The sequence below is a fragment of the Carassius gibelio genome, chromosome A18, assembly GCF_023724105.1.
Source record: "Carassius gibelio isolate Cgi1373 ecotype wild population from Czech Republic chromosome A18, carGib1.2-hapl.c, whole genome shotgun sequence".
In the NCBI taxonomy this organism is placed as follows: Eukaryota; Metazoa; Chordata; class Actinopteri; order Cypriniformes; family Cyprinidae; genus Carassius; species Carassius gibelio.
In genome coordinates, this window is record NC_068388.1 from 13,743,239 (window position 1) to 13,770,389 (window position 27,151).

At 39.0% G+C, this 27,151-nt stretch overlaps 1 long non-coding RNA gene across 1 annotated transcript in view; it reads right to left on the reverse strand.

Moving 5' to 3' along the window:
* Positions 1–212: 212 nt before the first annotated feature.
* Positions 213–27,151, reverse strand: part of LOC127933889 (uncharacterized) — a 40,903-nt gene continuing 13,964 nt past the window's right edge. Inside the window, exons 2-4 of the long non-coding RNA XR_008147595.1 lie at positions 17,248–17,316; positions 14,732–14,793; positions 213–488 (exon numbers count right to left, since the gene is read on the reverse strand). This is a non-coding gene — a long non-coding RNA (uncharacterized LOC127933889). The remainder of the gene's footprint in view (positions 489–14,731; positions 14,794–17,247; positions 17,317–27,151) is intronic.

Below are 27,151 nucleotides of genomic sequence, written 5' to 3' on the forward strand. Positions count from 1 at the left end.
ACAAGTTCAGAATATTTGCCTCAAGTCATGAGTGCCATTTTGGCGGCATGAGGGCAATCTACACAATATTAGGTAGGTGGTTTAGATGCTGTGGCTGATCAGTGTATATAGAGACTGTGGAAACATCATTGCTTAGAAAAAACCCTTAGAAAGAACCTTATTCAGTGGATGTAACAAACGTTGTAGTCATAGGAAGGAGGTGGGAATCAGCAAACATTCAAACAAAACTTTAATAATAAAATTAATACAAAAGAACCAAAACACAAAATAAAGTGTAGGCCTGGTCCTCTCCCGTCTTGCACTGTCGTCACTCCTCCTTTTATCCTTCTGGAGCTCCTCCGTGAGACTCGAGACTGGTGAGTGGCACAGGTGTCATGCATTATCACTTACTCCACCGGCCTTGCTCTGTTCCCATGGCTCTCAACCCCTCCCCTCTCGTCACATATCCCCATCTCCTTTCGCAGCTGATCACGACAACTGTGCCGTATCTGGAGGTAAGGTCAGACAGACGAAATCAAACAAAAAGGAAAATGGAAGTGAGGAGAGACAGAGACGAGAGAGGGAAAAAAAGTTATTATTCCAGTTCTCGGACACACTGTCGCTTGGTCCTCCACAGTCAGGTATATATACATATATATATATGTATGTATGTATGTATGTATGTATGTAACTGTGTGTGTCTGAAAACAAAGCAGAAACATTTAGCTTGCTTTTGCCTTACAATGACGGTTCATTCCGGGTCCTCTGAAGTCATGTTATAGCTATGTGTGAAGAACAGACTGCAATTTAAGAAAGTAAGCTTTCTGATTCTGATCCTGAAGTGAGATGTATTGTGTTTGGTCTTGCACAAAAGATTCAAAAACCTTACAGAAAATATCAGGATTACAAAAACACAGACAGCTCAACATGCATAGAACAAGTGTGCATAAACCTTTGTGTGCAATACACAAAAATAAAATGAAAATATATACATACATATATATGTATGTAAAGTCTTTATATTTCTGATTTTATTATACAGTAGCTGTACTTGTTTTTGTTCTCAGAAAAGCATTACTGCCTTGCCTGCCAGTTATGTTTTTGCTGAGAGATTTATCTAGTTTTTTTTTTAAAATAAAATAAAAAAATATTCATTGTGTTTCCTGCTTAAATTCAATGAATTATAATTATGTCACACAGCATAACCAGAAAAAGTCCTATGAAGAATCCACCTCACAGAATCCCCCTCTCCTATGTGCAAGATCAGAGAACGGTGTTCAGAGAGTCACAAAACCAAAAGCAGTATCTCAGAATTCAACAGCAGTAAGTCAGTATCTGACAGATGTTGCATTTGTAGTGCAGCATAACCTTTATGGCCAATAGTTACATGCATCAAATATAAATTTCAAAACTATCAATTTTTGATTGCTGAGTTTACATTGTATTTACATTTATGCATTTGGCGGACACCTTTTCCCAAACAACTTATATTGCATTCAGTGTATTTTCATAATAGTGGCTTCACTGGAGTTTAATACATTAAATCATCTGTAGCTTGGTCAAAGGCTTTGACAACACTAGTTGTTATAATTATGGATGATTCAATGTTAAAGTACATAGTGGGGACTTTTATTTGTATTTCTGAAGTGTAGCGTACTACAGTCAATCAGACAATTTAAGATTCGATCAGATCATTGTTGAAACACAGAACCGAATTCCACAAAAAGGCCCAACACAACCTCACAGAACCTGTCCTTACGTTTCCAGAATGGCACAGAGACTCCCTTTACAAATATATATGTACCAAAATGATCTTAAACTGACTTATAAACAAATATCAGTCCGTTGCATAACTTGTATGTAACCTACACATTTGACTATAATGTCGAAATCACTCATTGTGTAGGCTTATGTCTTTTTGAATAACTATTGAATAGTTTGTAAGTTTATGTTCATGTTTTGTGTCATGATTCTGCCCTCGTGTCCTTGATTTTTTCCTAGTCTTGAGGCAGGATCATGACAGACCCGTGTTTTGTGTACAAGCACATGGCCTTGCCTTTGGGCCATGTGTTTGTGTTGTCTCGTTCCCTTGCCCCGCCCCCCTTGTTAACCTAGTCGTGTCTTGATTGTCCCATCTGTGCCACCTGTCGTGTCTTGATTCTTCCCCCTATTTAGCTTCTGTCAGGTATTGGTAAGGGAGGAACTCAGGTGCAGACAGGGATTCTCAAACAAAGGGTTTATTACAAAAAGGGGAAAACAAAACCCACGAGGGGGAAAACACGGAGCAAGGTAAAGACTAAATAACTAAAACAGGACTGGACTAACAAGATAAACAAGGACTCTAAATACTAACTATAAACAAACACTCACGGTAATACAAACACTTCTTTAAGGAACAATCATAGCTGTGGAATAATCTCAGACGAGGTACAAACACAAATGTTAGGGAACAAATCTCAATCACAGGTACAATGAACCGACGCAAGACAGAGCACACTAGGAAAGCTAAATAGGGGGAACAATCAAGACACGACAGGTGGCACAGATGGGACAATCAAGACACGACTAGGTTAACAAGGGGGGCGGGGCAAGGGAACGAGACAACACAAACACATGGCCCAAAGGCAAGGCCATGTGCTTGTACACAAAACACGGGTCTGTCATGATCCTGCCTCAAGACTAGGAAAAAATCAAGGACACGAGGGCAGAATCATGACAGTTTTGTATGTATGAGTTTGAAAGTCTTTCTTCAAACTGTTCTATTGATCAAATATTTGTAAAATGTATCAGATTCTTGTTATAGAAACCATTATCTAAACTATTCTCTGCAAGAGCAAGCAAATTCATGTGACTAATAAGATAACACGTTAATTTATGTATTGTGAGGAGAAACATAGTAACACCCCAATACGATGTCTAATTGGTCAAGACACCATTTGGGATGTATCTAATAGCCGAGTTTAAAAACTCAGCACACCGACAAATTACGCTTTTTGCCAATGCTTTTGCCATAAGGTTTTTAGTGCTCTTTAAGCATGCTCTGGCTTACATGCCAAGTACTCCTCAACCTTCAAGAGGAGATAAGCCATCTTGTGTCATCACACTTTTCTTCTTTCTTTCTTTTACTTAAGTGTCTTGTCTTGTTCCATTGAAAGTTTTGTGTTCTGAGTTAAGTTTTGCTGCAAAGCCGTGTCTGCAAGTTAAACCTCATCTATGCCAAAAATTCAACCAGCCCCCAACTCTGCATCATTCTTCAGCCAATCAACCACCTTGGGAACACCCTTTCAGTGGATGACGACACAAGAGGGAACCCCCAACAGATTTAATCAACTACCACAGGAGACGCAAGTAAAACCTCTAAATTCTAGCTAAACTGGTGCATTTAATATAAAGTTTAATAGCCTCATTAAGAAACTCATTGTAAGGGTTAATTAAATGATTGATGGTTGTTCAAGTCTAAGCAATTGCACATATTGCTATAAAATTTGGGTTTTCACATTATCACTCTCTTAAACTCGTTCTTTCCTCACTTGTTTCCTCTGCAACTTGTGTGAATGTGAGTGTGTATTTTGGGGTTGGATTATTTTATGTCTTAGATTTGTCCAATAAAGTCTTATCTATATTGAAAAGAGAAGTATCTTGTGCTTTGTGCTAACAAGTTAATGTCTGAAAACTGCCAATCTTATTTCTGTGCTAATAAATTCTGTTTTCACTATACTTTTGATATAAATATCCATTGCAAAGTTAATGTTAAATGGCCCGTTCAGTAGTTCAGGCAAAAAAAAAAAAAAAAAAAACTAATTCTGACCAAATTCCCTATAAAATCATAAATAATTCCTGTTGAGCTAAATTGACCTGTTTCCTTTACACAAGTTCAAGCACCTAGTGCCAGTTAATGTATGCCTCCTTATTTTAAGATTTTAGTAACACTTTAGAATAGGTAACACCTATTAGTTGCTTATTAGCATGCATATTACTAGAAAATTAGCCATGTATTAGTGCTAATTAAGAATTAATTAAAGCTGCAGTAGGAAACTTTTGTAAAAATATATTTTTTACATATTTGTTAAACCTGTCATTATGTCCTGACAGTAGAATATGAGACAGATAATCTGTGAAAAAATCAAGCTCCTCTGGCTCCTCCCAGTGGTCCTATTGCCATTTGCAGAAATGCACTGCTCCCGTTAAGAAACAACCAATCAGAGCTGCGGTCCGTAACTTTGTTTGTGTTCAAAATGTAGAAAAATGTATATAATAAGCGAGTACACCATGAATCCATTTTCCAAACCATGTTTTTAGCTTGTCCTTAATTACTAGGGTGCACCTATAATGAGTGTTTATATTCAGACTATTTTAGATTGCTTCGGGGGTACCGCGGCGGAGTAACCCAGTACCTTTGTGATTCCTCATAGACATAAACAGAGAGAAGTAGTTCCGGCTACGATGTTCTTCCGCAAGACGCAAGCAGTTCTGTTTATTAACCGCTAGAGCGTCAAAAGTTACAGACTGCAGCTTTAAGTGAGCAAGTGATGTAATTCTAAATTTATCCAAATCTGTTCCAAGGAAAGAAAAAAACGTATCAACATCTTGGATGGCCTCAGGCCAAGTAAAGTTTTAGAAATTTTTCATTTTCTGGTGGGCTATTACTTTAATGCATTCCCTGGGAATTATATTACCTTGCTGCCAGTGCTGTTCTCTATTGTTTGAACCCTGTTCATCAACTTATGGTGCTCTATTTAGCTTCACTAGCAGCTTAATCATTTATTCCCATGGGACTGTTTTCCCCCAGTAAATCGCTTGCCAATGTCTGTACCTATGAATCTGATCCTCATCAGCCACCTATTCCAACAGCTAAACTATAATGTATCATGTTAATAATATTAGAACACTAGCAAAAACTTGGTGGAGTATGAATGTGATATTTGCTACTAAAATCAAAGGCCTTTCTTGGCCTGTAATGTAGTGCCTAAAATTTACACCTAAAGATGACAAGTCACCATATTTTTCACAGTTTTTATGTAACAAGCCAAGTTTGCCAATAGACTGTAAGAGCTTAGCTAGCATGGCAGATTTGCTTCAGTTCTGCAAAAATGTTGCGCTGTAAGCTTCATGTGAGCCCATTTGGCCATATACATTTTCACACCCCTGTATCAACACAGTGTCGTGCTAAGTTGTTTTATTGCTTCTTCTCTGGGAATTTGTGTTATGTGGGTGAAATGTTTCTGTGCTCACAGCAAATGGCATTGCTGGCCAAGTGTAAACAAAGCAACTTGTGTTGTATGCAAGAACAAGAAGATGCAACCCCCTGTTCATTCATGCACTGTAAAAAATTTCTTGTTGTTTTTACAAAAACTTTTTGGCAGCTGTGGTTGCCAGAATAATTTTGTAAAAATACAGAAAACTGTAAACACATTTACGTCAAAAACTGTTAATTTTACAATATAAAGCTGTAATTTACAAACAAGAAAATGTGAATATAAACCAGTAAATTCAACAACACACAAAATTAAATCTGTTTTGTACCTTGAAAATACTGACAACCACCATAATAATAAAGATGGTACTGTATAAGAGAAAGCCACATGAAGTATCAAAGCTCATCACAAGTAGCTTCACCACAAGCAGAAGTATATATTAACATATAGAAGGTGCACATTTATGGAAACACAAAACACCATCATGGTAACACACGTGATACTTAAATAATGCAAAAAACTTTCATTAAGCAACAGAAGATGTAACATAAAGCTCAAATGTACATAACTGATAACAAGAACTATTTAAAAACATGATTATTTAAACAAAATACTTTCAACCGTGGAGTGTCACGCAGGGAATTCTGGGAATATCAGTTTACAGTTTTAGACTGTAAATTATACATTGATTTGTTCTTTTTTTACTTCTAAAAGCTGTATAATTAACAGAATTTTACTGTAAATTTACATTAAATGCTTTGTTAGATCTTTTACAGTTTTTCCCTGTATATAGTACGGGAACTTACTGTCAACCTATTATCAGTTTTTTTCCGTAGCGTTTTTACAAAATTTTACAGTTAAAATTACACTTATTTTTTACAGTGTGGAAGACAACAGATTCTTTATCACCACACAATTGGGATGGTGGAAATTGTTATATACACAGCATTAAAACAAGAAGATCTATAATACTATAAAAATAGGTTTATTAGAATTAAAATTAACTTCAGTAGCACTTGTTGGTGGTCTTAAGATCCCCCAGTTATCACACTGTATAATGGAAATTCGGCTATACAAAAAAGTACTGTGATCTCTGCTTTACTTCCTGAGGTTTTTCCCTTTAATAACTGCAATAAATTCTAAAATAGTTATCAGGAGTGGACCATTGAGAACTATTGAGAGCTATAAGAAACTTGAAAATTTGCCATTGTAAAAGTTTGCAGGTTAAGAGATAAAAGTTTCAGGATTCCCACAGAGCACTTCATCACATGAAATTATTCCACCCTCCATAGTTTAATAGCAGCAGTTTGACAAAGAGGTGAAATATTAGCTCTGGCTGTTTGCTATAGCTGCCAGGGGCAACTCATTTAGTAGGAGAGCATGCATCTCAATGATGGCAGGGATATTCGATTGCTGCTTTGGGACAGTACAGCGAATTCTGATTCCTTGCGATGGGAGATTTTAATAGACTGCCATGACAGCACTGAGACTGCTGTTGACCTCACCAGACCGAGGCAGGTTTAAATGAGCTCATGTTATTAATAAAATTTGTTGTAACACTTTTCTTCTGCAACATTATTCCAATTCTTATGATTTGCTTTTGCTGGGAGGACATGTTGAGTTTCATGGTTTGCCTCACTACAGGCCATTTTTTTAAAGGTTAATTTAAAATAATTTATATTTCAATAAGCAAGAAATTCTCAATTATATTTCTGTAGTTTGCATACTGTTGTTATTATGATATTGAACATGTATTGACTATATGTTTATGATATAGTGACAGTTGATCTATTTGCATTAAAAAAGTGCTGTTCAGTCTGCAGTTAGCATTTCCAGATCATTGGTTCCCTTGGGAATATCTAATGTGTTTTTGAAATAGGAATATATTATTTATGGTTGACATTATTTGAGGAGACTTTAACATTTTGACACACATTCAGATCTGTGTTTTTCAGGGATAACAGGGGAGACATCCCTTTATATTAGTTGATGTTTTTTGGGAAACTCCAAAAGGTGCCAAAGTGGCACTACCTGATTAAACTGGGTATCTGGTAGCAGCAGCACGAAAGCAGACTATGACAGGCCCCCAAATTTGCTATGCACTTCTAAGTCTCTATCAAGTGAAAACCAGTGCAAATCACTTAATCTATTCAAATTTAGTGTTATACAGTACATGCCTACAATATGGGAACATTAAAGGGATAGTTCACCAAAAAATGAAAATTATGTCATTAATGACTTATCCTCATGTCGTTCCAAACCCGTGAGACCTCCGTTCATCTTCGGAACACAGTTTTAAGATATTTTAGATTTAGTCTGAAAGCTTTCTGTCCCTCCATTGAAAGTGTGTGTACGGTATACTGTCCATGTCCAGAAAGGTAATAAAAACATCTTCAAAGTAGTCCATGTGACATCAGAGGGTCAGTTAGAATATTTTGAAGCATCGAAAATAAATTTTGATCCAAAAATGGCAAAAACTTTGACTTTATTCAGCATTGTCTTGTCTTCAAAACACTGCAGTTTAGTGATATCCGGTTCGCGAACGAATCATTCAATGTAACCGAATCTTCTTGAACCAGTTCACCAAATCGAACTGCATCGTTTGAAACGGTTCATGTCTCCAATAAGCATTAATCCACAATTCACTTAAGCTGTTAACTTTTTTAATGTGGCTGACAGTCCCTCTGAGTTAAAACAAACCAAAACTCAAAACTTTACTCAAACTGTACAGTGACCGAACTGCTGTGAAGAGAGAACTGAAGATGAACGAATGAAAAGGTAAGATAACGAATGAAAGATTGACTCAATCTCGAGTCAAGAACCGGTTGCATCGGTTTTCGGATCACCAGTAGTGATGGGAAGTTTAGTTCTTTTTCACGAACCGGTTCTTCCAGACAGTTCGATTCAATCAACCGGTTTAGGAAAACTGTTCACCGGTTCTTCAGCGCTCGAAGTAATGACGTCATTGGTGATGATTGCCCTTGATTTAAGCCTTCGGTTTACCAGAGCTCATTACATTAGCACAGATTCAGTTCAGAATCAATCACCAAAAGAATCAGTTCAGTTCAGACGTTCTGTGTGTTGGTCTGCTTCACGCTGAATCACACATGAGCAGTATCATCAGCTCCTCGGAATTTGACGCGTCCGACAGAAACGGTTCTTGACTTGAGAATGAGTCAATCTTTCGTTTGTTATCTGGCTCTGTGTTCATCTTCAGTTCTCTGTTCACAGCAGTTCAGTCGGTGTACTGTTTGAGTACATGAATTACTCCAGGATATTGGTTTGTTTGAACTCAGAGGGAGTGTCAGCCACATTTAAAAAGTTAACAGCTTAAGTCATTTGTGGATTAATGCGTATTGAAGACGTGAACCGTTTCAAACGATTCAGTTCGATTTGGTGAACTGGTTCAAGAAGATCACTAAACTGCAGTGTTTTGAACTGTCTTACGACATGCAAGGAAGAGAAGACAATGCTGAATAAAGTCATAGTTTTTGCTATTTTTTTTACCAAAATGTATTTTCGATGCTTCAAAATATTCTAACTGACCCTCTGATGTCACATGGACTACTTTGAAGATGTTTTTATTACCTTTCTGGACATGGACAGTATACCGTACACACATTTTCAATGGAGGGACAGAAAGCTCTCGGACTAAATCTAAAATATCTTAAACTGTGTTCCGAAGATGAACGGAGGTCTTACGGGTTTGGAACAACATGAGGGTGAGTCATTAATGACATAATTTTCATTTTTTGGTGAACTAACCCTTTAAAGGTTCTGTGGTGATGGTAGCTGTAAACAGCAATGGCAATTAACACTGCATTTATGAGATAAATTGAAAAACATCAATTCATACTCACCAGTACTAACAAGCTTGTCAGTCCAGCACCACCCTTATAGCACTTTACCTGGCAGTTTCCAACACTGCAGAAATATGGTGTTTTGGCAGAAATGTATTTATTATAAATGTTATAATTATTAGATTTATATTAAATATTGGGGAATATATGTCACTTCCTTAAAAGTTTGTCTTTAGGATATTTGTTCATTACAAATTCCATAAGTTTTACCTCTGACTACCATGATCTTTCTACTGGATTCTGTGCAAGATCTACAGTACAGTAACTTTTATTATGGCAACTACAAAGTTCAATTTATCAAAATAACTTTAAAGCCTAGATCACATGAATTAAGGGACTAAGCTTTCTTCTCTTCTTCTTTCTTCTCTACATATGTTACGTTTTAATGAGTTTTAAATGAAGTAAAATGATAATTCAAGAGCCTGATGAAAGATCAATATCATTTTCTTACATAAATTAGGTGTTCAGTTTTTACAAAAGCTATTCTTTAAACTAAAGTTTCTTATCTGATTTTAAACTTTTATGAATTTCTTTCTTCCACAGAACACATAGATAAATTGAGAATTGCTATCCATACAATAGAAGTAAATAATAACCAAGGCCCAGTTTCCCAAAACTTTCTTATCGCTAAGTAGTTCTTAACCTATTCCTTAATCTCTCTCTTAACCTTATGGCACGATTCCCGACACGTTCGTACGTGAGTAAGTATATCTTCTGTAAGTCACACTTTCGTAAGGTTGGTCTGGACCATTCGTAAGCTCTCACTTAGCGTTGTTTGAGCTCAAGACGCTGTACAGTAGTCTTTAGAAATCAGCGCAGTGAAGAAGTACAAGTCAAACTATGGTATGGTGACAATGTTGTGGCTCATCAATGATTTTATGTTATGGACATTTTAAGACTCACAATAAATTATGTTCGCAATGGATACAGGCCTATTTATGAAGTTGACTTTATGTGGTATCAGAACTAATATGGTGGTAATTAGCCTAGGCTTTTTCGTAAAGTAATTAAAGCGAATTGGCAATCAATTTTTTGATAATTAAAATCTGGCGTACAATTTGGCTCTAAATGGCTAAGATCTATAAATGGGTAAGCATGGTGGTGTCCAGTATAAGCGACCAACTATGGCAGCGATCCAACGTGTCCTTGTATTGAATCAAAGACTGAGCCAGACGCGGAGCCGTTTAGTCCATGTCAGTTTTTTTATTCGGCAAAACTTAAGCCCTTTTGACATTTTGCCTGACGTGGCTATATTTTTTTTTTTAAATCGCCTCCCAAGACAGCTCATTATGGAGCTGCTGGACCATCTCAGACCTGCACTGGCCAGGCTTACGCGGCGGAATTTTGCTTTAAGCCCTGAAACCCAGCGCTACGTGTATTTATTTATTTTCTTTCTTTTTTTGTTGTTGTTGTTTTTTTGTTTTGTTTTTTTGCTACAGAGAGCTTCATTGGGCTACGGCCTAATCAAGACCTCGGTGTGGAGGTGCGTCCACACTGTCACCAACGCCCTTCTGCGCCATGCCGGGGATTACATCCTGGTGGATCGCACACTCATCCCTATCGTCAATCCATCAGTGATTGATCAGGCGTACATATCGCGAAAGGGATACGTGGCCATAAACGTGCAGGTTATAGTGGACCATAGAGTGTGTTCTCCGGCAAGGTCCAGCAAAACTTCAAGTTCCTCTGACGAGAAGCTTGGTGCCCTTGTTTACGTTGCTTCCCCAGTATATTGTGTATCTAACCCTCTCTCTCTCTCTCTGTTCATTGTAGATAGGTTGCTTTTTATTAAAAACATAAACCAATTGCAATCAATACTGCATTAAACAGAAGTAACTGCAGCTGCTTGCCAATTAATTCTGATTGTAAAGTACCTTACCATTAATATAAAAGTGTATTATATAATTTTTAGAAGTCGTTAAACCCATGTCAAGAAGCGGCACAAGTGGCACAGTGGGATAAGGAGGGTGGATGATTAGCGAGGGATACCCAGTTCGTCTAACCGTCACAATATATCGTGTGAACATATTACTGATCATTTGATAATTTAATTTATAGTCTATATTCTACTGATAACTCAAACTATGTCAAAATAAATGTTACTGTAATAATTTGAGGAATGTTTTATTTGCATAGAACGTGTTGTCTTCTTAAAGCTGTATTGCCCCTTTGCGTGAAGTGGAAAATCAATTCATGAGCAATCAATGCCAACTAATTCAGCACCCTCACTTTGGACAGCGTTCTTGTATAATAAATAAAGTGTGACCCAATCTTCTTTTGTGTTCTGCAGATGAAAGAAAGTCACACAGGTTTGGAACAACATGAACGTGTGAATTTTGGGTCCCCTGAAAAGCAGTCAATTTAATTTACATCCTAGCTAAATCAGTACTTTCAAATGTGCATTTTTATGTGACAAAAATTCAGTTTTTATTGAACTGTATTTTCAGTGCATTTGGTATATTCAGTAATATCTAACATTTATTTATTTCTGTCCAATATATTTTGTTTATTTACTGACCTCAGCAATACATTCACAAGGGGAAATCATGAGCTGGATGGCCAGGATTTGTCCATGGTCAAATTTTAGCCACCCCTTACCAAAAAGTAATATATTTAAAGTTTACAATTCAAGTAAAGTTCATGTATATTTTTAAGTATACTTCATGTAGCAAGTATACAAATATTATTGTTCTAGTTGTATACTTGTAAGTGTACTGTTTCAATACTCCTTGGGACTAAATTGGCCCACTTTCTAGTATAGAAATTATACTTTTAAGTATACTTTAAGTATAACAGTAGCAAACTTAAGAGTACACAACCAGTTTCCCTCTATGTCTGTAGTTTGTACTGCAGTTATACTAAAAGTGAACTTATATGTATGCTGATAGTTTACTAATTAACTAATTCGTACACTTTGAAGTATGGTCTCAGTAAAGTAAAAGTTTAGTAGTTTTATACTGCAAGTATATTCATAAGTTTTCTTTAAGTGAACTTTACATCATACTTTAAGTATACTACCATGTCCCTATTTAGGTTTGAATTTGTATATATTTTGTTTTATAAATATCTGAACATTCAAAACATCCAAAGAAAGAACAGGGTATCCACTTGTAAACAAAAAAACATTTTATTCTAGCTTCATGCATTCTTTTTTTTTTTTTAAAAAACACTTTAATATGGGTAAGTTTCATTAAAAAAATATTGAATTGGATTCGGAATCATTATGAAAACGTGGATGTAGTCGATCAACACCCCAAAGCTTGACTGTAATTATTACCTCTTTATTGGTCAACATTTTATTCCATAACATTACAGGTTTGATGTTTCATGTCAGATGATCTTGAGAAGTACATAAAAAGTATACTAAAAGCATACTTTCCTATTTTTAGTTTAAAAGAAGTATACTAATAGCACACTTGAATAAACATATTTTTCGTAAGTGACAGTCCAACCCTGGTTTTTAAGTAAGAGCTTCAGCTAAAAGGATGTGAGTTTACATGGTTGACAAATGAGAAAACCATTTTGGTCCTCAGACAGCAACGTTATTCTCATTAAGTTGTAAGAAATCATTTAACAGTTGCTGTTAAATGAAATGAATATGTCAATAAATAGGATGTCAATCAAGTGAAACAAAGAGAGTCATGTTTAATCAGTATACTGTCTGGATTGTTGTTTAACATTAGATTACGTTTTTTAATAGACATACCTGCAATGCCAATATTTATATTTCGATATGAAATGCAACTTTAATGTGAAAAGTTAATTTTTTTTTCAGCCTTATTTGTAACTTTTACATTTGAGTCCATTGTGCCCATAATGTATAGCATAATTGTATAAACATCAATTTGCACATTGTTTGATGGAGTAACTGCAGAAATAACTGACAGATTAATTGATCATCAGAGCAGTTGCAGCCATATTGCAAATCATTTGTCACTACAGTCTCCAGCTCTGTGTCCCTACTCACAACCGGAGCAGTGGGGCTAAAAAGGAGGATGATAAAGGAGGGGAATGATAAAGGAGCCTTGCTGACAGTGCAGAAGGATGCACACCTGATGCTTATTGTGCCATAAATCCAGCTCTATGCTTTTCTATTTCATCTGTTCATGTAGGCTATAAGTCCTTGAGCTCAAGGTACGTCCACCTTGCCCTGCACCGCTAGACCTAACGGCCCCTCCACCATGTACTTTTCACTTTCCATGATGATGCCACCACACCTTCACGTTTTGTTGGATGGCCCCTGCAGAGTAAATGTAATGGCTTGTGCTTTTAGCTTTAACTAAATGGGACTCTTTCTGCCTGGATGTGATGTAATTATGCTACCAGTATCCTGTTCCAAACCCGAGGGGGTGATTTAGCCAACTCTGACCTTGTCTGTTTAAGGTGGATTAAAAAACAGTTCTCCCTAAACCAATTAGTTGGACATTATCATGAAAATGACTGTTATTCCTCTTGGTGATCCTAAACACAGATGTGGAAAAGGAGTACACTAGTGATTTTTCTCAAGATCTATCCAAGATGTACCACAAGCGTACAGTTTGTTCCAGCACGCTTGCATCCCTAAAACACATGCCCCTCTCTTTCCTCCCTGTAGATGCAACATAATGAGCACTTAACAAGACACATAATTCATGAGTGTTTAGTAATAATAAAAACAACATCATCTGAAACACCAAGCATCAGAGCTGCTTACCGTACATTGACAAATAAAAGAAGAAGCTTTATATGAAACCCTTTTTTGTTGCTGTTCTTGTTTCTTTTGTTTTTGGAGTTCAGCAATACTGTTAAAGTGAGAGCATACTCTATAAAAGCTAGTGGAAACAATTTGATTTCAATCTTGTCTAGCATTTTATCCATGTTGTTGTATTATGCTAATGATTCTTCTACTTGACAGGGCACACTTTACTCTCCCTAAGCTTGCTGCTTACTGTAAGTGCTTTTGCTTCATTTGTAGTGTTTCTCATTTGTGTAGGCACTAAAATATGGTCTATTAGACAAATATCCTTTAACCATAATGCAGTTTCTGAAAGAAAGGTTAATTTATCAAAATTTAGAATAACTAAATAACTATGAGCTCTTTCACAATCTACATTCACCATGCCTGTCACCTCAGCAAACTACATTTCCCAGAATCCCTCTCGGTTCACACCTGTCCACACTTCATGATCACCACACCTGTTTATAGCCACTTTTCCACTGCCGGGCCAGTGCGAGCCAGTGCTTTAAACGGGACAGACTAATAGCTAATAGCCTTGGACCTGTAGCACAAAGGCCAAAATAGTGCTGTGTTTCCACCATCGGGCCAGAAGCTCTGATGCGCTTCACTAAAACCAGCCCTTTACACACCTCTCAGGAACAATGTCACGCAACCCCATCATGATTTCTTAAAGTAGTCGCATTTACCATGTTTACTATAGTAACATTAATGCCTAGCATGCATAGTCTTTTGCATCACTTATAAATATTTCTGCCTTGTATGGTGATTATAATCCAAATCGGATCAAGTTATTTCAATCACTTGATGCTGACTTATAATCCACATCGGATCAAGTTACTTCAATCACTCGATGCTGACTGAAAGTGAGTTTTTAGCTCAACTTATTTTAAAAAGTTTATAATACTGGTGTTATAAGCTGTGAGATTTATGAAATGATCCGTGGTGCTGGACTTAACTGACGACTCAACCAGGACACTTACCTGCTTTCAGCCTGACTGCAGTTCCTGTCTTCACCCTGCTTGTCCATTACTCTAACCAGTATCTGCAAGAACAATAGAACAGTTCGCATTTCAGCTAAGGGCTCAAGACTTGCCTGCTTGCACCGCAAGGAAACAGAATTTATTTATTTTGGGTAACTACATTAATTGATTATTAAACATAACTATTACATGATTATTAAATTCAGAATATGTATTGTATGTATATAGTGTATGTTAATATAGAACTAAGCTAACATCAAAGAACAACGAAGCAGGTGTATTTTTATTATCTAACTTGACACTGACATTCCCTACCCTAGACTGGTAAAGTTGGGGGCTCATCTGGGATTTGAACCTGGGATTGTCAGTGTTATAAATAAATACTGCAACAAATGTATTGCTCATTGTTAGTTAATGCATTAACTAGGGTTGCCTTTATTGTAACCTTACCTATTGGACCTTATTTTAAAGTGTTACCATTGAATTTTTACATGGGCCAACAGTATACTAATATTTGTTTTAACCTATCAACTTGATAAATTACTAGATTATAAAGCATGACATAATTGTTGTTTTATAGTCATAAATTAACAACTAAATGCTGTAAAAATGTGGTTTGTTAGATCAAGATACATCCTGCATAAACCGTGTTAACACATTTGAACCATATTGTAAAGTGTGCTTATTCATTTTACCTGTACACTATAATTCATTTAGATTAATATTTTGCACACTTAAAAATGTTTAGAGGTTGCCCTGAAAATTTTCATTTATAGCAATAAGAGGTTATGATAATATTGCTTTTAATAAATCTCACAGTGTGTGATCAGTGTATCGGTGTTTGAAAGTTTGAGTTACACAAAGATGTCTTTCAATGGAGTGATGTCTGAGGTTTCAGCAATTGATTTGAGCTCTGTATTTTGTAGCTTTGAGAAATGTTAATTGTTTTCCTGTTCCCTATGCCGAGGAGCGGTCTTTACTTTACATTATTCAAAACTGTGCACACTGCCTTCATTGCACATAGTTGTTCATATCACATTCTTTTTTTAGTCAACCTATTTTATATATATTTATATTTAAAACAATCATGTTTTGACTGGTGAAAAGAAAGGCATATCTCAAAGTACAGTTTTGATGATGAAATTAACAAATCATACTCGGCAATTACATTGAGTTAACTGATATCAATTGTTACACCAAGGAAATTTCAATGCACCTACAACGTATGACAACCATACTATGATGTGTACCTCCTGGACACATTAAATGCTGGGTGTGTGGATATATCTGCAAATGATTGTTAGAGATGGATCAGGCAAACAAAGATTCTTTCCCAGGTGCATTTGCCAGAGAAGACATGCAGTGTAATGTAAATGTGAAAATTGAAAAAAAAACATTTTTATATCTGTGCCAATCTGTATATTTTTAGAGGAATGTGTTGTATGGATACATTTATTTATTGAATTAAATAAAGGAAATAATGTATACTGAAATGTATTTCTTTTTGAATTGAAGTAAATCATGTTGAAGCATAAAACAAATTTTTGTGACGTAGCTACTCTTGTACTGTAGTCCATAAAACACAATGAATAGCCTACATGCCAGTCTGGTTTTGTAAAGGAATTTTGATTTAAATTATCCACTGAATATCTTAATGCATTAATACAGAATTACATGTAGTACCTCAAGTAACTCAGAAAACACGGGGTGCACTTAAATAGATAAAAAATAGTTTTTTGCAAGATGCTGCCTAACTGCCAATATACTGCCATGTTGCCCCTGGGCAGTTAAATTTGCTCTATAACACAAACAAAGGTCATTAATTGAACGTTTAAACAATCAAATGGCAGTTGTAGTCTTACACATGAATACCTACACATCTACACTTCATTTATTACTGAATATAAAGGTTATTAAATATCACATTCTCAATTGCCCAAAGCCAGAACTCATTATGACGCATTTTATATCTCTCCCTGTGCTTAGTTTTGCTATTTTGCATCTATAGTTAATTAACATATAAACTTATTTTGCCTGGATGCAGATGAGCCATCTTGATCTGCATTATTACTGAAAGTCAGGAAACATTTGAACTGTAGTTACCAGGCAATTTATTATTAATTATGAAACTCTTGGTTTAGTTTGCTCTTAGCTTTATTATCATTTTGACAATTTTGAGACAGCTTAATGACAAGTGTGTAAAATATCCCATTACAGGTTTTCCCGATAAAGACGCAGCAAGTGGAGATGTGCAGTCAGTTGCTATTGTAGGCTGAAAGGTATATGAAAGAAATGTGTATGAGTCGGAGAACCTCCACAGCCAATTGAAGCAGCTTTTGAGAACATTAGCTGCTTTGGAAATGGCAAACACAAGATACTCCTCTGCTGTCTGGCCTGAGCAACAGTAATGTTACTCTAGATGTAGTACTGTATATCTGCTCTCAACTGACGCAGACTACAGACACAATGCTGATTGTAAATTAACTCATAATTTAGATTTATAATTAAAATGTCACCAGTTCAGCCAGCTCTCCAATGGGTCTCCTCTTCCACCGGCTTCTTCCTGGTCTTTTCCACATCTGGCCCTGCAGTAATTCAGTATTTAATTCACATGCACACACTGTCACATATGTAGATACAGTAATAGTATGTTGCTCTAAAAATCATCATACATTTTTGGTCACAGTAAAATCAGTTTACCTGTGTAGTTGTTGGCTTTATAAGCCATTTAAGGGGAAGGTTTGAATTTAATTTAAATGAGGGTTTCATTATGAAAGCATCATATGGTATCATGAGAGCAGTGCAGTAATTACAGTACTTTTGCACAAGTGCTTACTGTCACAGCACACAATGATCATTTTGAAAGTTTAAGGCACAGACAAGTCCTGTTTGTAAAATATTTTTTTTTTCAAAATTCAAGAGCAGACTTTTGTATATAATTTAACATTTGACAATAATTGTAACCTCAAACATACTCCATCTTCAGTGCATAGATCAAGCTATAGCACACCTTTTATGGTTTTATTGTTCTTTCTATCAAGTCTCAAGCTCTCAGGATCTCAATTGAAATCCACATGAGAACTTGTTAGAATATTGCTTATGCGGTGTCTCTGAATAAGCACAAGCTCTTCGTACTGTGCGGGTGAGAGATTAGCTCGTGCAGTGTCAGGTGTGTAAAGCATTCCCAAGTGACCTGTGTTACATAGCTGCTCATGAATAATTGAACGTGGATCATTTCCCTGTGGTGCACCGTTGTAACCACAAGCCTACCTAGACTATGATTTAGAGAACAGCAAATAAGAGTGTTGCATAAGTGTCTGTATGTCATATTATTTGCCATTGCCTAAAGCTGTGGTTTGTGCTATTTTTAGTCCTCACAGCACCAGTAGAAACCCTAATGGGACAGCTGCCAAGAACTGTAAACATCATTCAGTATACCACCTTATTTATGTCTAAATATTCAGTGTGCGAAGGCACAATGTGAATTTAGCTACTGACGATTTCAATATTTAAAAAACTGTGACCATTTTCCAGAATACTTTTGCCAAATTAAGACAGTGTTGTCCACTTTAAGACCAAGTTGTGGACTATAACAATCTCCTTATGCAGGTAAATACTGCTGCTTTACTGTTCACGGACAGAACATCGGTAGACCAGTGGTGTGAAATGTCAGATGGGTTAATTCCCTTGTGTCGCTAAGATCTGGTTCATTGGTCGCTGTCTGCACGGTTCCAAACATAATGTCATTCTTCAAGGCTAGCTCAGACCAACCAATCCAGCCATGAATGTCACCAGGAGAAAGACTTTATTTCGGCTCATACAGACTCAGGGATTCTCACAAGCATTGAGTTCATTTAAAACTACTGCTGTATGCATCTGAAATAAAATGTATTTCATCCAATCTCATGACACTAAGCAGGTTTTAAAGTTTCCGTACATGCGTGTTTTTCTTTCTTTTTTTACAGAAAGGGGTGTGTGGGGCACAAAATAATGCAGGGTTAGTTTGTAACACACATGGTTTAAACATTTCCCAAAATGTTAGCATAACAACACTTAACGGTATTGACTATTTGCCATATCAACACTTTATAGAGAAAAAAATTGTGCCAAATTCAAAAATCTTTTGAAGATTTTTTTTTTTAACACAGCAAAACGTCTCGGTTACGTCTGTAACCTCGGTTCCCCGAGAAGGGAACGAGACGATGCGTCGATAACGCTTTGGGAACGCATTCTGCGTGAGTGCGTCTGAAGCATCCATGTCAACTAGTCCAATGGCGAGAGTGAGCGTCAGGAGTGACGTCACGACCAGGAATTGATAAAAACCCCAACCGGAGCAACCGGTGTTAGCTTCGACAGTGCCGAAGCAAGTCGATCACAGGAATGAAGGAAGTATGGCAGGGAGACGCATCGTCTCGTTCCCTTCTCGGGGAACCGAGGTTACAGACGTAACCGAGACGTTCCCCATCGAGGGAGAGACGATGCGTCGATAACGCTTTGGGAACGAGAATACCCAAACCGCCATATTACAAGTGCCTGAGTGTCAGACAGAAAACCCAACGCCTCTAGAATTAAAAACCTGAGACCCGGGAGTAGCGTCCAGGTCTAGGCTATAAAACCTGACGAATGTGAGTGGCGAGGACCAGCCTGCCGCATCACAAACATCCTGAAGAGAGGCCCCAGATAATAAGGCTCTAGAGGCCACCATACTCCTAGTAGAATGAGCTCTGACCCCCAAAGGGCACGGTAGGTCAGAAGACTCATAGGCAAGAAGGATAGCCCCAACTATCCACTTACTAAGTGTCTGTTTAGTGGCAGGAAGACCTATCTTAGGTGACCCGAAACAAACAAACAGCTGATCGGATTTCCGAAAAGAAGAAGTCCGATGAACGTAAGTGTCCAATGCTCGCACCGGGCACAAGAGGTTAGACTTTTCCTGGTCCGACGATGCAAACGGGGGAGGACAGAAAGCCTGCAGAACAATAGGTCTCGGAACAACGGTCGGTACCTTAGGGACGTATCCCTGCTTCGGGTAGAGAAATGCTTTGACCATCCCAGGTGCAAATTCAAGGCAGGTGGGAGAAACCGAGAGAGCCTGAAGGTCTCCGACTCTTTTAAGGGACGAAATAGCAAGGAGAAAAGTAGTCTTAAACGAAAGAAACTTCTCAGAGACCGAATCTAGGGGCTCAAACGGAGCCCTAGAAAGGCCTTCTAAAACTATAGCCAGGTCCCAGGCCGGCACTCTAGAACGAGTTGCAGGTCTCAGCCTCAAGGTGCCACGAAGGAAACGAGAGATAAGAGGGTCTCGACCCAGAGATGCACCACCCACTTGGGCGTGGAAAGCCGAGATGGCCGCCACGTAAACTTTTAAGGTGGATGGACATAGACCAGAAGCGAAGCGGTCTTGTAAAAACTCAAGAACTGAGCCAACAGAGCAGTGGACGGGGTCACACTGATGTTGGTAACACCAAGAAGAAAAAACATTCCATTTGAGTCTATAAAGTTTCCTCGTAGCTGGAGCTCTGGAGCTAAGGATGGTCTCCACAACCTCAGTTGAGAGACCACTCTCTATGAGTTGCGCCCCCTCAGAGGCCACACCCAAAGCTTCCAAATCTCTGGCCGGGGGTGAAATATAGTGCCCCCGGCCTGAGATAGAAGGTCTTTCCTGATCGGGATCTCCAAGGGAGAACCGTCGAGGAGATGAATCAGGTCCGCAAACCAGATTCGACTCGGCCAGTGTGGAGCTACGAGAAGTAGACTTACTCCGTCCTGGCGGACTCTCTCCAGAACTCCTGGGAGCAGAGCAACAGGGGGAAAGGTGTACAGACGTAGCCTCGGCCACGTCTGTACCATAGCGTCCAACCCCAGGGGGGCTGGATGAGTAAGGGAGAACCATAGTGGACAGTGCGTCGTGTACTGAGAAGCGAACAGATCCACTTCTGCTTGGCCATAACATTCCCATATGAGCTCCACCACCTCCGGGTGAAGCCTCCATTCCCCTGGCCTCAGCACCTGCCTCGACAGGGTGTCTGCTCCAATATTCTGAGTCCCTGGTATATACATCGCCCTCAGAGAGCGTAATTTCCCCAGAGACCACAGGAGGATCTGGTGCGCTAATTTGCAGAGTGGGCGCGAGCGCAGACCCCCCTGACGGTTGATGTAAGAGACCACCGATGTATTGTCTGTGCGGACCAGCACATGATGGTCCCTCAGGTCTGGCAGGAAGTGCCTCAAAGCTTTGAAGACAGCCATCATCTCCAGGCAGTTGATGTGCCAAGAGTGATGATGGCTCTCCCACAGACCCTGAGCTGAGCGGCCTTCCATTACCGCTCCCCAGCCGGTAAGGGAAGCATCTGTCGAGATGGTAACCCGATGACAAAGAGCTCCCAATACCGGACCCTGGGACAGGAACCAGTGTTCTCTCCATATGACCAAGGCGCGGAGACACCGCCGCGTGATCTTGATCGTACGAAGTGGGTTTCCCCTCGGGGAGAACCCTCTGGTCCTGAGCCACCACTGTAAAGGTCTCATGCCCAGCAGGCCAAAGGGGATCACATTGGACGCTGCTGCCATGAGACCCAACAATCTCTCGAACTGTTTTACAGTGCGTGACTGGCCTAGCTTTAGCTCCGAAGTGGCTGCGAGGATGTTGGCTACACGAGCGGGCGAAAGAGAGGCTCGCATCGTGACCGAATCCCATACCACCCCAAGAAAAGTGGTCCTCTGTAATGGAGATAGCACACTCTTCTTGGTATTGAGCCTCAAACCCAACTTTTGCATATGAGCGAGGACGACATCTCGATGCCGAACCGCCAACTGTTCTGATTCTGCTAAAATCAACCAGTCGTCCAGGTAATTCAGAATACGTATGCCCTGCAGCCTGAGCGGGGCCAGAGCTGCATCTACGCATTTCGTGAATGTGCGGGGTGAGAGAGCTAGACCGAAGGGAAGTACCCGATACTGGTATTCTTTGCCCCCGAAAGAAAACCTTAGGAACTTCCTGTGCTGAGGGAGGATGGAGATATGGAAGTACACATCTTTTAGGTCTATTGTGACGAACCAGTCCTCGGATCTGATTTGAGTCACGATCTGTTTGAGTGTCAGCATCTTGAATTTTAATTTCTGAACTGTACGATTCAACAGACGAAGATCTAAAATGGGACGCAGCCCTCCATCCTTTTTTGGAACAATGAAATAACGGCTGTAAAAACCTGATGCCCTGTCGGGAGGATACACCTGCTCTATAGCATTTTTCGCTAAAAGAGATTTCACTTCTTGCTCCATGACCAGAGCCTGCTCGGGATGCACTACTGTGAGCAACACCCCGTTGTAGCGTGGGGGACGAGAACCGAACTGGATTCTGTAGCCCTTCTCTACTATCTGCAGGACCCATTGAGATATATTCGGCAGACTTTTCCATTCTGTCAGACATTCTACTAAGGGAACCAGCCTCTCGAGGCTGGCCTCTGGTGTAATTAGAACAGCTAGTTCGGGGACCTGAAGCCGAAGCGCAGGAACCACCCGAGCTAACTGCTCTTGGACCCCCCTCAGAGGGAGCGAGCCTGACGCAGCGTCTGGGAGACACAGCGCCAGAGACCCGCTGGAGACCGCTGCGCCCCGAGGCACCAAGGGTGGCGGGGTTGGCAGGACGGCCCCGTGAGAGCACCGAGACCGGACGGGCACCGTATACTGAGGTGTACACCGCACTGTCTCGATTGGGGCTGCCCTCACAGGTCTGACCCATTTGGCGTCAGGACCTTTTCTTCTGAGCCGAAGCTTTCTTAGCGAGAAGAACGGTCCTCAGATCCGGCTTCTGCTTAGATTGCTTTGGCTGTGAGTGCTGGCTCGGTCCCCGTGATTTTTGAGGAGGAGCGCGAGACGCAACACTCTCTTTTTGAAAAACACGATATGAGGAGCATGATGGCTGGGGCTGCCTTGCACGCCCAGCAGCATCAGGATTAGAACGGCGAGGGAGAAAACTTTTAAAAGCTTCAGATTGCTTTTTATTTTCTTGAAATCTTTCAACCACTTCATTCACAGCATCACCAAACAGACCTTCATGAGAAATGGGAGCGTCTAAAAGAAAAGATCTATCTTTATCTTTAATATCTGAAAGATTAAGCCAAAGGTGTCTTTCTGTAGAAACCAAAGCAGCCATAGATCTACCAATAGCACGTGCTGTTTCTTTAGTCGCCCTGAGAGATAAATCCGTAGCCCGACGAAGTTCGCGAATTTCGTCACGGCTGACTCCCTCACTGTTATCTAACTCCCCCAGCAGCTCAGCCTGATAAGCCTGAAGCAAAGCCATCGAGTGAAGGCAAGCTCCAGCCTGACCTGCTGCTGTGTAAGCTTTACCCACTAAATTAGATGTGATCTTTAAAGGCTTCGTGGGCAAAGTCGGGTTCTTAATAGATGACGCTGAACCAGGGGAAAGATAGCTCGCGAGCGTCTGCTCCGCCCGGGGCATCGCTTCATAACCATTTTCTTTCAGCCCTCTTATATCAGAATAAATGCGCACTTGAGGGCTGAAAAGACGTGATGAATATGGCTTATTCCACGATCTAGACAGCTCACTGTGAAGATCAGGGAAAAAAGGGAGACCCCGTGATGTAGGCGATGTTTTAGAAGACAGAAAACGCTCGTCTAATTTGCTTTTAGGTCGAGCGCTCTGTTTATCAGATGGCCAAGATATATGTAATTTATCTACAGCTCGTGTTAATACATCAACCAACTCCTCATATGCTGGGGAAAGAGATGGCGAATCCTCTTCCCCCCTGATTGTGTCACCTTCACTGCCCGTTACATCTAACTCCTCGGAGCTAGAGCAACGAAGCAATGGGCTCTCCCCCCGGGCGGAAGAAGCCGCGGGGCGGGCTTCCGACACCGGAGTTTGAGCTATGGATCTCCCAGGTAAGGGAGGAGAAAGAGCCCTCGGACCTGTCTCCAACCCCGCTGAGAGATCCATTTGCGAACCCCAGGAATGCACTCTCCGTTCTGCCTCGGCAGAAGCGGGTCCTGCACCCTGAGGAGCGCGAGGCTCGCCGCTCTTCTCATCAAAGAGTGACAAGCGGGAGCGGAGCATGCGAAGCGAAAGCTTCTCACAATGCGGGCAATCAGTCTCCTCGAAGGCTGATAACGCATGCTCCACTCCCAAACAAACTACACAAAGCTCGTGTGTATCCCCACCCGTTAAATAACGCGGGCAGGGAGAAGCACACGGTTTGAATAGTTGCTTAGCCATAGTATATAAACTTTGCACAAGACAACAGTAAATATGACAGACAGGTTTGACACAGATCGCTTGCTGAGGCACAGAAAGCTAACACCGGTTGCTCCGGTTGGGGTTTTTATCAATTCCTGGTCGTGACGTCACTCCTGACGCTCACTCTCGCCATTGGACTAGTTGACATGGATGCTTCAGACGCACTCACGCAGAATGCGTTCCCAAAGCGTTATCGACGCATCGTCTCTCCCTCGATGGGGAACTACATTTCTGCCTTTTTCATCCCAGTTTTAGTGTTTATTTAAAATCAGACAAATCTGATATTATTTTATTCTCCAGACTGTTAGAAGTTACTTAACGCTTCACTAATTTGCAGAAGACACTAACCAGTTTTAAATTCCAGTTGCACAGCGGGCAATGTTGTAACACTGTGTCACAATGTGCCCCAGTATTATTAGATCTATGCTATTCTATGAAATTAGCGATGTCATTTATATTATTTCCTTTCATGAATCTAAATGAGAAACCATAACCATAGCCTTATCTGTGTATTTATTGTATATTTGTAACATATTGTAGACTGTAGACTGTATATCCTGTACTTACTGCTTATTGCACTTCTGGATAGATGCTAACTGCATTTCCTTACCTTGTACCTTACATGTGTAATGACAATAAAGTTGAATCTCATCTAAGCTATTCTAATCTAATCTAATAAAAATTGTCAGGATTGTCAGCTATGCCTAGGATGCCCTGAGGGTGAATAAATCATGGGCTAACTTTCATTTTTTCATTCATTCATATCCCTTTAATATGACAGCCCTGAAATTTGTTAGTAAGGTGAGTTGTTTGTGTCTAATTGTGTTTAATTGTGTTCTCAGAGCATGTGGGAGAAAAGCTGGATGTTGGCTAAGATAAGTGTCCTGCACTCTCCATTTCATTTCATGGACACAAACTGTCATGCCTTGCTTATTAAAATGATGCTTTATTTAGCACCACTAAATTTAGAGCAGTGCTGCCAGATGGATAGTACAAAATTATTAAAAACTGTATATTTAAATTAATTTGATGAATTCATGCTTGAATGAAAAAATCACCGCTTAAATTTTATTTTCTAGTTGATTCCACCATTTCAGCCCCTTCCAAGCCAAATGACAATCTGGAACAACGTGTCAGTTATAAAACTGTCACATCCTTAAACATATGAAGAGAGCTTCCAGCATCTGTACTTTTAAAGCCTATTAAATCCAATTGCCTACAATAAGCAATTTCTAGTAAGAAAAGTAATGTTATAATCCTTTGTTGATGCCAGCAGCAGAAACATGCCTTAAACTCTTAGAACCTGTTGCTCTGACATCTTTCATATATTGCTTTTCAAGTTTTTCCTTATATCTGAGGGGCATTGTGTTTATTACTAGGGTTCTACAAGGATTTTACTTCACAGAGACAGCTGATCAATTTGTTCATTAAATGACTCTGACCGTCTTTGATTGAAAAAAAAAGCATATTTAAAGCATTTATTATGTAGAGACATACACAGAAAAGAAGTATGAATGCAAAAATGGGTCAGCCTTAAACTTTCACCCCTGAAAACTGACATTATTGTTTCTCCATTGCTCATTGAGTGCCAATAAAGTCCATTTTGCCACATGGTGTCAGACTATAAATAACCACAATAAAATCTCATCTAATAATTTCCTGTCATGCGTCTGCACAGTGAAAGATGTTATAATGTTTTTTTTTTTTTTAAGTCAAACTTGCAAGTAGAGATTTTGAGATCAAATAGGCCTTAACATGTGAGTCACAAGAACAGAAGAGGAGGACAACTGAGGTAATGTAAATCACAAAGTCTTCATTCACAGGATATAGGTGAAGTAGTGATGTAAGCAGGTGATGGTTAATTTAATCATTTTGTGATGAGACTACTTGAATAATTTTTGTTTGACACAACTAACTGAAGAGTAGATGTGTTAATCCCAGCATGCTTTGCATGGGATCACATTTAGAGGGAAATCCATTAAACTTTGAGCAAACAACAAACCATAGAGTCAGTGAAACCAGTAGCAGTGAAGTGCAAATGAAATAGAAATGCATCTATTTTCTAAAAGCCTGTGTTATTGATCTAATTGTTACCCATTCATCTAATCATACATTTCATAAAAATATATATAATAATAATAATAATAATAATAATAATAATAATAACACAAAAGTAAAATAAAATAAAAGTTTGACCTTCAAATTTTTTATCGAAATGTCATAACTTGATCTGGGGAAATTTCTGATTTAATTTGACATCTTTTTTTCAAATAATTTTGTCCTCATAAACCAGCAACACATTTCTTACAATTGGCTGCAAGCTTGTATTCAGACGTGCCTCCATCCAATCAACAAGAAGTGAATATAACCAAGTCCCCATCCTATCCCCCCCCCCCCCCTCATTTGGATATGTTACATTATATAAGGAAAGATCTCTTGCTACTTCCGTTACATCTCAACTTTAAAAAATCTCTTAAATAATTTTCAACGCCCCTTCAGTGTGTTTAAAAAAATGATTATTTTTCCAAATTTTTATTAGATATGGTAATAAAAAAAAAAATAATAATAATAATAATAAAAAACCTCAGGGTATCATTTATGTTTTTAATTACACAATATGCAATTTTGTTTAACCCATATTCAATTGTCTTAACATTAGTTTTTGTTAGTTTGCTGGCAAGATATTTATATTAACTGGATTAGTAATAAACATACTTTTTTTTGTTTTGGCCAAAATAAATAATTAAAAAATATAAAGCCTGATGTAGTATTTTGCCAATATTCAAATTTGTGCAAGCTGTACAGTTACTTTGATGTCTTCAGCAGAGTTTTTGAAAATAATTATGAACTGTCAAAAAATCTTATTAGATACTGACCCACTTTCATGCATCACACTTATTAGGTAAAAACTTTAATACAACTGTTACTCTTATAATTGTTATTTACACCCCTATTTATAAAGTATTGTGCCAATAACTCTGGTGATCAGCTAAGAGTTGTGTCTCCTTTGGCATGCAGAGTTACTCCCTACACAGGGTGTTTCAAATCAGTCACTTGTGAAGTTTCACGATGATTAGGATGTTGCTTCAGCAGGCAGCTGCCTGTGCAGGGAAGAAACACTAAGGCAGCTCACTGAGTTCAGTGAGTTAGTGAGTTGCTGC